This window comes from Notamacropus eugenii, chromosome 5 (assembly GCF_028372415.1).
Source record: "Notamacropus eugenii isolate mMacEug1 chromosome 5, mMacEug1.pri_v2, whole genome shotgun sequence".
NCBI lineage: Eukaryota > Metazoa > Chordata > Mammalia > Diprotodontia > Macropodidae > Notamacropus > Notamacropus eugenii.
Window position 1 is genome coordinate 320,756,247 of NC_092876.1, and position 12,350 is coordinate 320,768,596.

At 40.0% G+C, this 12,350-nt stretch overlaps 1 long non-coding RNA gene across 1 annotated transcript in view; it reads left to right on the forward strand.

The window, feature by feature from the left end:
- Positions 1-437: 437 nt before the first annotated feature.
- LOC140506353 (uncharacterized) overlaps positions 438-12,350 on the forward strand; it is a 45,989-nt gene continuing 34,076 nt past the window's right edge. Inside the window, exons 1-2 of the long non-coding RNA XR_011967893.1 lie at positions 438-7,791; positions 9,380-9,514. This is a non-coding gene — a long non-coding RNA (uncharacterized lncRNA). The remainder of the gene's footprint in view (positions 7,792-9,379; positions 9,515-12,350) is intronic.

Consider the following 12,350-nt stretch of genomic DNA (forward strand, 5'->3'; position numbering starts at 1 on the left):
TCATGGGGAGGGAAAGGATCATAAGAGAATAGAAGTAATGGGGGTCAGGATAGGATGGAGGGAAATATAATTAGTCCTATACAACACAACTAGTATGGAAATCATTTGCAAAACTACACAGATTTGGCCTATATTGAATTGCTTGCCTTCCAAAGGGAAGGGGTGGGGAGGGAGGGAGCTAAAGAAGTTGGAACTCAAAGTGTTAGGATCAAAAGTAATGTTCTTACCACTGGGAAATAAGAAATACAGGGTAAGGGTTCAAGAAAGCTATCTGGCCCTACAGGACAAAAGAGAAGACGGAGACAAGCGCAGGGAGGAAGGATAGAGGAGAGAGCAGATTGGTCACAGGGGCAATTAGAATGCTTGGGTTTGGGGGGGGGAGGGGATAAAAGGGGAGAAAATTTGTAACCCAAAATTTTGTGAAAATAAATGTTAAAAGTTAAATAAAAAAAAAAAAAAGAAATGTTCAGTGTTAGTAAGTCTTTCATGGTTGTTTTCCTTAACAGTGTTGCATTGTATAAATTGCACTCCTGATGCTTCTCATTTTGCTCTGCTGTCAGTTCAAATAAATCCTTCCAGATTTCTCTGAATCCATACTTTTGGTCACTAGGTCAATTTAAGTTCCTTGAGGGCAGTTCCATTTTTTTGCCATTGTATCTCCACTGCCTAGCCTTGCATAGTAGGTACTTCATAGGCATCCATTTGTTTAGATGTTATGCCAAGTTGATATAAGGATTTCCTATTGAATCTGTCTTCTGTGAACCTCTTTTTCTTCCTTTCCTTTCCTTTCTTTGCTCCCTTCCCCCACCCTAAGATGAGTTAAATGGTTTCACTTGGCTTCTCTAGAAGAGCAGGAAGTCTGCTTATCCATATCTTTCGAGGTTCTGGGAAATGTTTTACACGGCTATAAACAGTTAATCCTCCTCTAGTGCCAAAGTGAGTGTTTGGCAGCAGCTGGTGCATTTTCATAATTGAGGCCAGCTTCCAGCACAGGGGTTTTTAAGACGTTGCATTTTAGCACTGGGGACTTGGAGTGCTAATAATGGGAAGCAATTTAACTCAAAAATCTAGCATCAGAATACTGGCTAGAAGATGCAAGCAAACCACTTCCAAACCAGCAGCATGGTATAGTGCGAAGAACGCTGTATTTGGACTCTGAAATCCTGGGCTTGAATCTTGCCTCTTTCCAAGGACTCTGTGACCACAGGCAAGTCTTTTAACATTTATAAACCTCAGTTTCATTATCTCTGGAACAAGGATAATACAATTATTTTTGTGCTGCCTACTTCAACAGGGTGTTTTGGGGAAAGAGTTTCTGTAAACTTTAAAGTACCATTGACGTGAATTAAAAAACCAACACACATATAAAAAATGAATTAAAGAAGTATAAAACAAAGTGTTCTCTGAAGTCTAAGATGTAAAGTTGCTACCAATCTAGTATATTGAAAAAGACTTCCTATTAAAGGTGGCATATAAATTGGGATGAACAGGATGGGTAAGAATTCAAAAGATGAAAAAGGAAAAGGAGGACATTTTAAACACAAAGAATAGTGTGTATGAACGCATGGAGGTGGGAAAATGGTGGAGTCAGGAAGACTTGAGTTCGAATCCTACCTCTGATCCACAAGTTTGGTCAAATCATGAAATTTCTCTATGATTAGAAAGAGCCAACTCTCATATGATCTTAGAGGAGGTGCCAACCTTTACCGGTAGAGGGAATTTTCCTCTGGGATTTCCCTACCCTAGTGAAACAACAGATATAGTCCCTTTCCTAGTTATATCTGTGGGATTCAGAAAAGGCCTCAGGTAGGAAGTATTTGAGCTAAACTTTAAGAAAGACTGGAGATTAAGAATATCTCAGAGGACAGAGTGGTATCAATTGGTAAAGTGACTTTTTTTATCCATAAGGTAAGGAAAATAGAGACAAGTTGAAAGTTTTTATTTCAAAGTAATGACTTTTGTGTCAATTGATATGCCTGGTCCTTCTAGTGGGAAAGCTAAGGGATTCTAAACACTGGAGGTAAGAAGGAATTTGAGACAACCTACACAAAGGCATGGTGCATGGTATGGCAAAAAGGCAAAAAGGCCCATTTGGCCACAGAATGTGTTAAGGAGAATAGTGTTTAGTAAGCCAGGAAGTGTATGTTGGAATCAGGTTATGAAGGGCTTTAAATACCCAACAGAATTTGTACTAGAGGCAGAAGAGAGATACTAAGTTTATTGACAAGAAAGTGACAGGGTTAGATCAGGGGATTCCATGGTTTCCAAAGAATATCCACCAAATATGCTGGTGGCTTTTTCTGGTTCTTTTTTTTTGTTTTGTGGCAATCATCTGTTATCTCTTGATATGGTGCTAGGTGGCACAGTGGCATTGGGCTGAAGTCAAGAAGACCTGAGCTGAAATCTAACCTTAGATGCTTACTAGCTGTGTGACCCTGAACAAGTCATTCCCCTTCATTTTCTGGCTACCCACTATCTTGGTTTCCTTAACTGTAAAATTAGAAAAATAATAGCACCTACTGCACAGGAATCTCATGAGGGCCAACTGAGATAATATTTGTAAAGTACTCAGCACAGTACTTGGTACCTATTAGTTACTTAATAAATACTTGTTTCTTTCTCTCCTTTTTTACTTGCACATGTCCATTTATTTTTATATATGTGCTGTGTAGCATAATGCCTTTTGTATAGAGAGCCTTTAATAAATGCGTGCTGAATTGAAAAACCTGTACTTGATCTGGTACTTTTTGACATACCTCTGTGGGTAACTTGTTACAGCCTACCCATCATGCATCTTTCCATAATCCTTTGGATCACTTGCAACTTTGATTCTTCTGGGATAATGAAGTTCCATGGTTTGCAGTCATAGAATATCATTGGGAGAATATTAATGTTAAAAAGATGAGCTTTTCCAGCAGAATACAACTTAAGAGCATAGCAGGCACTGGGCAGTTTCTCAGGGCTACTCAGCCTGTCCACTATTATTCAATTTACATAGCATACATATTTGTAATTCCTTTTCTTACTAACAAGTAAACCAACAATTTCTGCAAGCAATACTTTACATGTCAGTCCTTTACAAACTAGGGAAGAGCGGGAGATCATTTAATAAATGATTGTTAGCTTAATGAATTAATGTTTAATAAATTAATCATGAGTAGAAATGAGTGAGTGCCTGCAGGGGCCATACCATTCAGTGGAGCTGATGGCAGAGGGATGGTGGTTCCATGTTGCCAGTTTACGGGTTTTTCCTTACAGTTTTCTTTTCTTTTCTTTTCCTTAGTTTTCCTTTCAACTCCAAACCATACCACCTTCACTCCTGCCATCATTCCCACCTTCTCCTCACAGAAACCTTGTACCATACCCCTGGAATCACATTTAGGCCCAATAGGTGAGCTTTCGTCTTAGTTTGCCCAGAACTAGACCTCCCCTTCACTCTTCTGGCTACCAGTTCCAAACTATCCAACTTTCAGCATACCCCTTCCTTGTCCCCACTACGTCACTCTGCAGCTTGCTTTATGTGCTACTTTCCTCCATTAGAATGTAAACTTCTTGAAGGCAGGGACTGTTTTGCTTCCTTGTATTTATGTCCCTTGCTCTTAGCACAGTATCTGACACACACACTTAATGTTCTATCATCTATCTATTTATCTGTCTATCTATCTGATTATCTGTCTGTGTCCATCTATTTATCTATCACTGATTTATCTATCTGACTGCCTATCTGTCTATCTTTCCATCCATTATTCTTACTTTTAATACATATATATTCTTATAGACATCATTAATATCTACTGTTACAGAAGGACCTCAGAATATCTCTGTGAAGTAAGCAGGACTACTATTATTATCCCTACTTTAAAAAAGAGAGTGAAGCAAGGGCAGAAAAAATATACAAATGCAATAAAAATAAGATACTAAGTTCATAAGAGGAATACTAAGCACTATGAGATCAGATGATAGAGACTGTCTCTTAAAATCCCTCAATGACAGTCACTGTCTTACTTATCCCTGTATCTTCCTTAGTATCTGCAGTACCATTGTATATGGTAGCCCCATGTCTAGAATACTCATCTCACTCACCTCCCCTGATGAGTTCCCCTGGCTCACCTCAAATCTCAGCTTCAATGAGAGGTTTATCCCAGTTGCCTCAGCTACTAATGCAGTTCCTTCTCAGATTGCATCCCAATTTAACCTGTATACATGTTTTATGCACTTGCTTACATGTTGTCTGCTTCATTAGAATGTAAGTTCCTTGATGAGAATGACTGTTTTTGCCTTGTTGTGGGTTTTTATTCCCAGTACTTTGGATTAATACAGGAAGGAAAAAGAAAGGAAGGGAAGAGAAGGGAAGGGGGAAGATTTGGGCTGAAAAATGAGTTCAGTTTTAGACATGTTAAGTTTAAGATGTCTAAACAATATCCAGTTCAAGATATTTAACAGGCAACTGAAAGTTAACAGAGAGGTTAGGGCTGGATAAGTAGGTCTGAGAATCATCAGCATAGAGATAAAAAATATTAAAGCATGGGAGCTAATAAGATCTGCAAGTGAAGTAGTACAGAGAAAGAAGAGAAGAGGACTAGGATACAATCTTGAGGACATCCATGGTACCAGAAAAGACACTGAGGAGCAGTCAGACAGGGTGGAAGAGAAGCAGTATAGAATAGTGTCATAGCAACCTAGAGAGAAGAGGGAACCAAAGTGAAGAGGGCAATTGCCAGCGTCAAAGGATGCAGAAAGGCCAAGAAGAATGAGCACTGAGAAAAGGTTACTAGATTTGGCAATGGAGAGATCATTGGTAACTTTGGAGAATGTAGTTTCATTTGAATGCTGAGATTTGAAGCTAGACTGTAGAGTTAAAAAAAGAATAAGGAGGAAGGAATTGGAGGCACCTATGACCTTCTAAAAAAGGTTAGCTACAAAAGAGAGAAGGGATATGAGGCAATACAATAGTTGCAGGGTATGGATGGAACAAATGAAAGTTTTTTTGAGGATTGGGAAGAAATGAGCAGGTTTGTAGGCATCAGGGAACTAGCCAGTAGATAAGGAGAGATGAAGGATAAGTGAGAGAGTAGGGATGATGGAGGGAGGGCAATGTGTTACAGAAAAAAGGACAGAATGAGATCACTTGTGCATGTAGAGAGGTTTGCATTGGTAAGGAGAAGGGTGATTTCTTCATGTAAAATGGGTAGAAAGAGAATACAGTGGCAGAAGGCTCCTGGGCACTGTGAGATGAGTAGGAGGAGGAGAAAAGAGGGATCTTATGGTGAATGGCCGCACTTTTTTCAGTGAAATATGAGGTAAAGTTCTTAGCTGAGTGAGGGAGAGCCATTGGAAATCTGAGAAGGGATGAATAGGTTTAGAAGGGTTGCTATGATGAGTGGGATAGTGAATTAATTGGAGAAGTACAAAAGGATTGCTTGTCATGGTGAGCACCCAGTTAAGATTATATAGCATAAAATAATAGTGGATCCAATCAGCATAGTTTTAGAACATGGTCAACATAGGAATTTGTTTTGTTTGAATATGGATATTTATTGTGCTTTTTCTTTTTCCTTTTTTTTTTAGAGAGATTAGGTGGGCTTTAGACAAAATAGTTTATTAATTGAACAAATTAAATTAGATTAAAAAAAAAACCCAGCTTACTTGAACTGACCCTGGAATCCTTAGTCACAATGTGCTTAGGTCCTATAGGAAGAAATCAGTAGTGACAGCTTCTTCCAGGGTTGGTTCTCAGGGGAAAATTGGGAAATAGCCTAAAATGCCTGGGGACCACAGCAGGACTGGAGTCTGGAGGAAGGGAGTAGAAGTCATCTTCTGAATTTGTTAAGGGTCAGTTCTGGCAAATTAGGTCACCCATAAACTCCCCTCTGTTGACTAGCAGAGGAGACAGACTATAGGCCTAAAACTCTGTACATAACATCTCTATGCTCTCCTGAGAAGTTGTTCATTAGCAGTACCAGACATCTATTTGAGGTCAGGCTTGAAACTGGGCCTTCACAACCAAGCTCCTCATGGGACTCTCTCCTCATTTTCCCTTTGCTCCCTCTCCAGAGAAATCCAAAGCCAGGGGAGTCTCTAAGAGCCCACTGTATTCACTGTTTGAAAACAGCCTTGTAGGAGTTTCAGGAGGACCAAAGTCTTGCCAAAGATGGCATTTATCCATTTTTTTTCTTTGAGTTAGATCGGCAGCTAATTATAGTCCCTAAGTATTTTAAAAACCACTCTCTTCCAGCTCAAGGCTGTGTGAATCGCTGCTTTCAGTGGGGATGTTCAGACTGCCAGGAAATCCAAGAGATTTAAGTTTTAAGGCTGATGGAGTGATCAGGATTAAAAAAAAGTGTAAGTTTCCCACCCTGGTGTTATTTCCCAGAGCCCATATTTACTTCTCCACTATGTATGAACATATACTGATTCAGTTCAGTTCAACAGGCATTTATTAATTAATCACCAAGCATTGGTTAAGTACCCACTATGAACTAGGCTCTATGGATAAAAATATAATAAATGAAATAATCCTTACTCAAAAGGAGCTTCTCTTCTATTAAGTAATCATGGTGTGCCAGGTAGCATGATAAAGTACAGAGAGAGCCAGAAAGATGTGAGTTCAAGGTCCACCTTCAGTACTGTGTATGTGAGCCTGGACATGATTCTCAACTTCTCAATACCCTTGGCAACTCTTTGACAATATAAACTGAAGAATAATAATCAACATGCATTTAATAAGCTCTTATTATGTGCCTGATATTATACTAGGTGTTAGGATACAAAACTAAAAAGGAAATAACTCCTGCTTTCAAAGAGCTTACTTTGTATCTGGAGAAATACCGCATTCATCTATAAACAAATACACAGTAAATACGCAATTAATAAAAACGAATTTTGGAGGTGACATTAGTAGCTGGGTATATTAGGAAAAGACTCATGTAGTCGGTAACCTTTGGTCTGAGCTTTGAAGGGAGCCAGGGAATCTGAGAGCCTGAGTCCAGACGTGGAGAACAGCTTGAGCAAAGGCGTGGAGATGGGAGGGGGAATATCATTATAACAAAAATTCAGGCCTCACTCTCCTCAAGTGAGGCTGGCTATACTTCTTTTCCAAGGTTCTATGATTTGGGGGTATCTCTCCTCTAGTACAATCAATTTGATCCCCCTTCTGGTGTGATTTTCCAGCTATTAGTTACCAGTGCTTAGTACCCTAGTTCCATTTAACCAATTAACATCAATTAGCTTTTATATTGGTATATTTACTTTCAAGATTTAACAAGAACAGAAGTACAACTGTTTCCCTCAATACCTTGAGGGACATAATCTCCTTATTTTGCCTCAGTAGGCTCAGATTCAACAGAGTTTCTAATTGCATTGGTCACACCAAGTGCATTGGACGAATCCTGTACAGGTGCTGGTTGAGTTCATATTTCAGCTTCCAATAGACTGGGTTCTGAAGGTCAGGTGGCTCTATGGGGCCTCCAAGCTAGGCTGGATTCAAAATTAAACATGAACTTGACTCTCAGATTTCTGGTAGCTTGCTCTTCTGACCTCTCAGAGTTCACAAGGTTGTAGTCCTCTCTAATCTCCTTCACCTCAAATGAAAGAATAAGCACTAAAGGCAAAGAACCATGGGGCAACATCTTGGTCTTGGACCAAGGCCTCTCCACTCACAACTATGTTTTTCTTCTCTCTTCAGAATGCCACTTGTCAGAGAGAAGTCAGTGGAAGGAAAGACCTTAGACCCTGGTCAGCTAGGGCTTTCTGGATGCACTCCCGCTTCTAGCTATTCAGTCTCATCATATGGTAGGTAGATGGAATAAAGAATGGTTATATATGCTCCAAAGTCTCTCCAAGTCACTTAAAGAATCATGATTCTTCACAAATAGGATTCCTAGACCCTCAAAGACCTTATATTCTCAGGTAAGGGGTTGGGGGTGGGAGGAGAGTGTAGGACCTGGATTAAAATTCTACCTCTGACATTTATGAGACTGAAAACAACAGAGAAGAGAGGAGAGAAATAGAAATGGAAGAATAAGGAATCAGTGAATTTCTTTCCTATTAACATTGCAGTGTCCTGTTTCTTCCTCTCCTAGAGGAAAGGGAAGAAAAGAAAAAGGAGGGTTTAACTAAGTGCTATGGGGGAAAGGAAACAACCATTTATTAAGTGCCTACTATGTGTCAGGCAGAGTGCTAAGTGCTTTACAGATATTATCTCATTTGATCCTCATAGGAACCCTGGGAGGGAGGCACTGCTATGATCTCCATTTACAGTTGAAGAAATCAAGGCAGACTGAGGTCAAGTGACCTGCCCAGGGTCACACAGCTAGTTAAGTGTCTGAGGTTGGATTTGAAATGGAGATTTCCTGTCTCTAGGCCCAGTTCTCTATCCATTGTTCTGCTTGGCTACTTATAGGCTATCATCTATGTTTGGTACATGTATTTTATCCTTGGGGTAACATGGAGCCCCTGGATATTTTTAAAAAGAATTATAGCATAACCAAACTTCTGCATTAGGATGATCGCTTTGTTAGTTGTGTGGAGTATGGATTAGAGAAGCGAGAGCAGAAGAAGGGAGACTAATTAGGAAGCTATTGTGATGGTCTACATGAGAGGTGATGAGAATCTGAACAATAGTCTTGACAATCTGAGTGGTAAGAAGGAGCTAGATGGAAAAGGTTTTGTGGAGAGACAATTGTTTACTTGACAACTGCTTGGCTATGGAAGGCAAGGGAGGGGGACTAGCCAAGGGTGAAGCTAAGCTTGTCAACATGGGTAACCAGAATGATGATGGTGATACCTTCCACAAAAAATAACAAGGAAGTTTGGAAGGGAGCCAGGTTTAGGAGGGAAAGTAGTTAGTTTATTTTTGACCATTATGAGTTTGAAGTGCCATTGGGGTGTTCCAGGTGGACATGCCCAGCAGACAGATGACATTGAGGGAGAATTCTGGAGAGAGATTAAAGTAGAATATATAGATTTTGGAGGCATCTCTACAGAGATAATTCTAATCACTTGGGTTTAGGAGATGACAAGGAGAAAAAAATTGCAGAAAGAGAAAACCCCTAAAATAGAAAGACTCAGGACACAGCCTTGGAGAATACATGTTCTTTGAAGATGGAAGATGGATGATGCTTCAGCAAAGGAGATTGAGGAATGGCTAAAGAGACAGGAAACTAAGAGAGAGTAGTGAGTGTTATGGAAGCCAAAAGAGAAGAATAACCAGACACTGGATACCAATGTACTTAATAAACACAGAAACATTAAATATTAGACCTGACTGGTTGATTGAAAAGGGAGTGGGCCCTGTTTCATTATTGGTAAAAGTAAGAGAGATAGAGAAAATGATCCCTAAATTACTTTCTAGATCCAAATTTCTATAATGCTATTGTAGCAGGTACCTACCCACAGAGAATTTCAGCATCTCCTCTACCTGACTTCCAGCTATCATGAGACTGTGAACATGTTTGAAAAGAAAGTTTTTGTCTCTTCTCGTCTGAAAGGAAGGAGGAAACTGGAATCTTATGAGGTAAGAGGGGACCAAGGCACTTCTGATAGGATGACACTATAGCACAAGTGATACACACAGACTTGGAGGGAGAGAGCACAGGAAACCTGGATGCCTCACAACACTAGCAGCCAATGCCATGACTGTGCACTTGCAAGAGAGCATGGTGAAAATAAGACTAGCTGTTCTCTGTTGGCTGCACAATGATAAGCTCCTCCTCCCCCTCACCTTCACTATGTCCTACTTTGTTCTGCCTCTCATACTGAACCTGCTTCCCATTCCTTATTTCTTTTAAATAGTCTGTTTGATTTTTGTACTGGCCAAGTGTGCTCAGAAAGAAACTGGTTTCTCTAAGACATCATTCTCCACGTGAGGTTGTGTCTTTGTGGGGAATGAAAGAAGAAACAAATCAAGGGGCTGTGGCTGCTGCTCTGGGACACACACACACACACACACACACACACATGGGGGGGGAGAGAGAGAAAGAGAGAGAGAGAGAGAGAGAGAGAGAGAGAGAGAGAGAGAGAGAGAGAGAGAGAAGGAGGAGGAGGAGGAGGAGAAGGAGGAGGAGGAGGAGGAGGAGAAGAAGGAGGAGGAGGAGGAGGAGGAGGAGGAGGAGAAGAAGAAGAAGAAGAAGAAGAAGAAGAAGAAGAAGAAGAAGAAGAAATTATCTTTCCATATCATTGGTGTATTTTTCCAGCTATAACTAAGGAACTATTATTAAAAAGAATTATAATCAATATTATAATTCCCCCACAGCAGAGATCAAGAATGGATCTCGATCATTTGTGGATTCCCTTGGGTAAGGAAAAACAGGTCAACAGTTTCATAAGAAGAAAAGGCTTTAGTAAGTAGGGATCTGGAGTAATTTTCTTTGGGCAATTGTTTTATTGTCCTTCCTTCTTCCCTAGTTTTTTCCCCCTGTTCAAGGTAGGTTTGAGGGAAACTCTCCCTGTATGGAGTGAAACTGAAGATGATGACTAGAAAGTCATGCCTAAGGGAGGTGTTGGGAACAGACTGGTTTTCTCTGCACTATGTTGTAGACCAGAAAGTCAAGTCAAGTCAACCAGCATTTATCAAATGCTTACTATGTGTTAAGCTAGAAACAGAAAAAAAAGCAAAAATAATCCCTTCCCTGAAGGAACTCACATTCTAATAGGGGAGATAACATTAAAACAACTATAAACATGTGTAATGGGAGTCAGGTGCATGTGTAGACACCATCAGTTTGCTAAGATGGCATCATCAATGTTAAACACAATAGGGATCATCTGTTTCTCAGGGAGACCATGGAGGACAGAAGCATGCAGGGACATTCTACATTAGTCTACCACATGATTAGGAGCAGTTTTTATCTTGAACTGTCCAGTTGGAACTGTCAAAATTTCTAAAAGAGCCTGACATAGTAGCAGGCATGGCTTTTGCTGCATTGATCTGATAAAGAAAGAGCTAATGGGAAAAGGCTGCTCCCAAACACATGGAAGGATAATGCAGAATCTCCTCACATGGTCCTTTTCCCCATGATTCTCCCAAAGCAGGTCTCCAGTGTAGATGTTCCTAATTCCATTATACATATAAGATATAAACAGGGTAAATTGGAAGCAATTTCAGAGCAAAGCATTGAGAGGGACCAGGAAAACCTTCTCAAAAAAGATGAGATTTGAGCAGAAACTTGAAAAAACCTAGGGAAGTAAGGAGGTGGAAATAGGGAGAAAGCATTTCAGGTATGGAAAACCATCAATGAAAAGAGCTGGGAGCTGGGAGATGGAAAGTCTTGTGTGAGGGTCATTGGAAGGCAGCCAAGTGGTACAGTAAATAGAACACTGAGCGTGAAATCAGGAAGACTTATCTTCTCAAATTCAAAAATGCTCTTAGATACTTACTTGCTAGCTGTGTGACCCTGTTTACCTCAATTTCCTCTGTATTTGTAAAATGAATGCCTGTAAAATGAACTGGAGAAGGAAATGGCAAACCACTCCAATATGTTTACCAAGTAAACCCCAAATAGGGTCACGAAGAGTTGGTCATGAATGAAATGATTGAACAAGAAAATTTGAAAGCTGAACTGAATGGAGGCAGATGGATTGGAGTGAGAGGAGACTTGAGGCAGTAAAACCAACCAGTAGGCTATGATAATAGTCCAGATGTGACTAGGAAGATGGCGGTGCTCTCAACAATAATAGGAAAGTCTGAAAGGAAGGGTAATGGTTGGAAGGAAACATAATGAGTTCAGTTTTGGAGATGTGAAGTTGAAGATGTCTGTGGGACATCTCTTTTGAGATATCCATTAGGTAATTGAAGGTATGAGACTGGAGGTCAGCAGAGAGGTCAGAGCTGGATAAATAGATCTGAGAATCATCTAAGATGATACTTGACTCCATAGAAGCTGATAAAATCACTCAGTGTTATGGTATTGAAGAAGAGGAGAGGGCTCAGGCTAGAACCTTGGAAGACGCCCAGATGAGCCTGACCCAGATGAGTATCTAACCAAGCAAACTGTCTTGTCAGATAGGTAGAAAGAGAACTATCTTTCTTTTTCTGCCATAAACTTCCAATCCCCTTTTACTGCTAGATTATGATTTCATTATCTTTGGATGCTAGAACATCAAACTTCAAAGGAATGAATCTTGAATGCTGGAATTTCAGGTTCTGTGTCAGACAGTGCAGGAGGTATTTTTAACAGGCAGAGTTTTATATGCTTCAAATAATAATATAAAGGCACTTGCATACTCTCTTTCTGTTCTTAAGACTGGTCTGGGTTGGATTTTGTATGATGAATTACGGTGGTATCTTTTGTTTGTATAAAATTTTCTCATCCATAATTTCTTTGGATTTCCACAACAGGCCTGTAAAATAG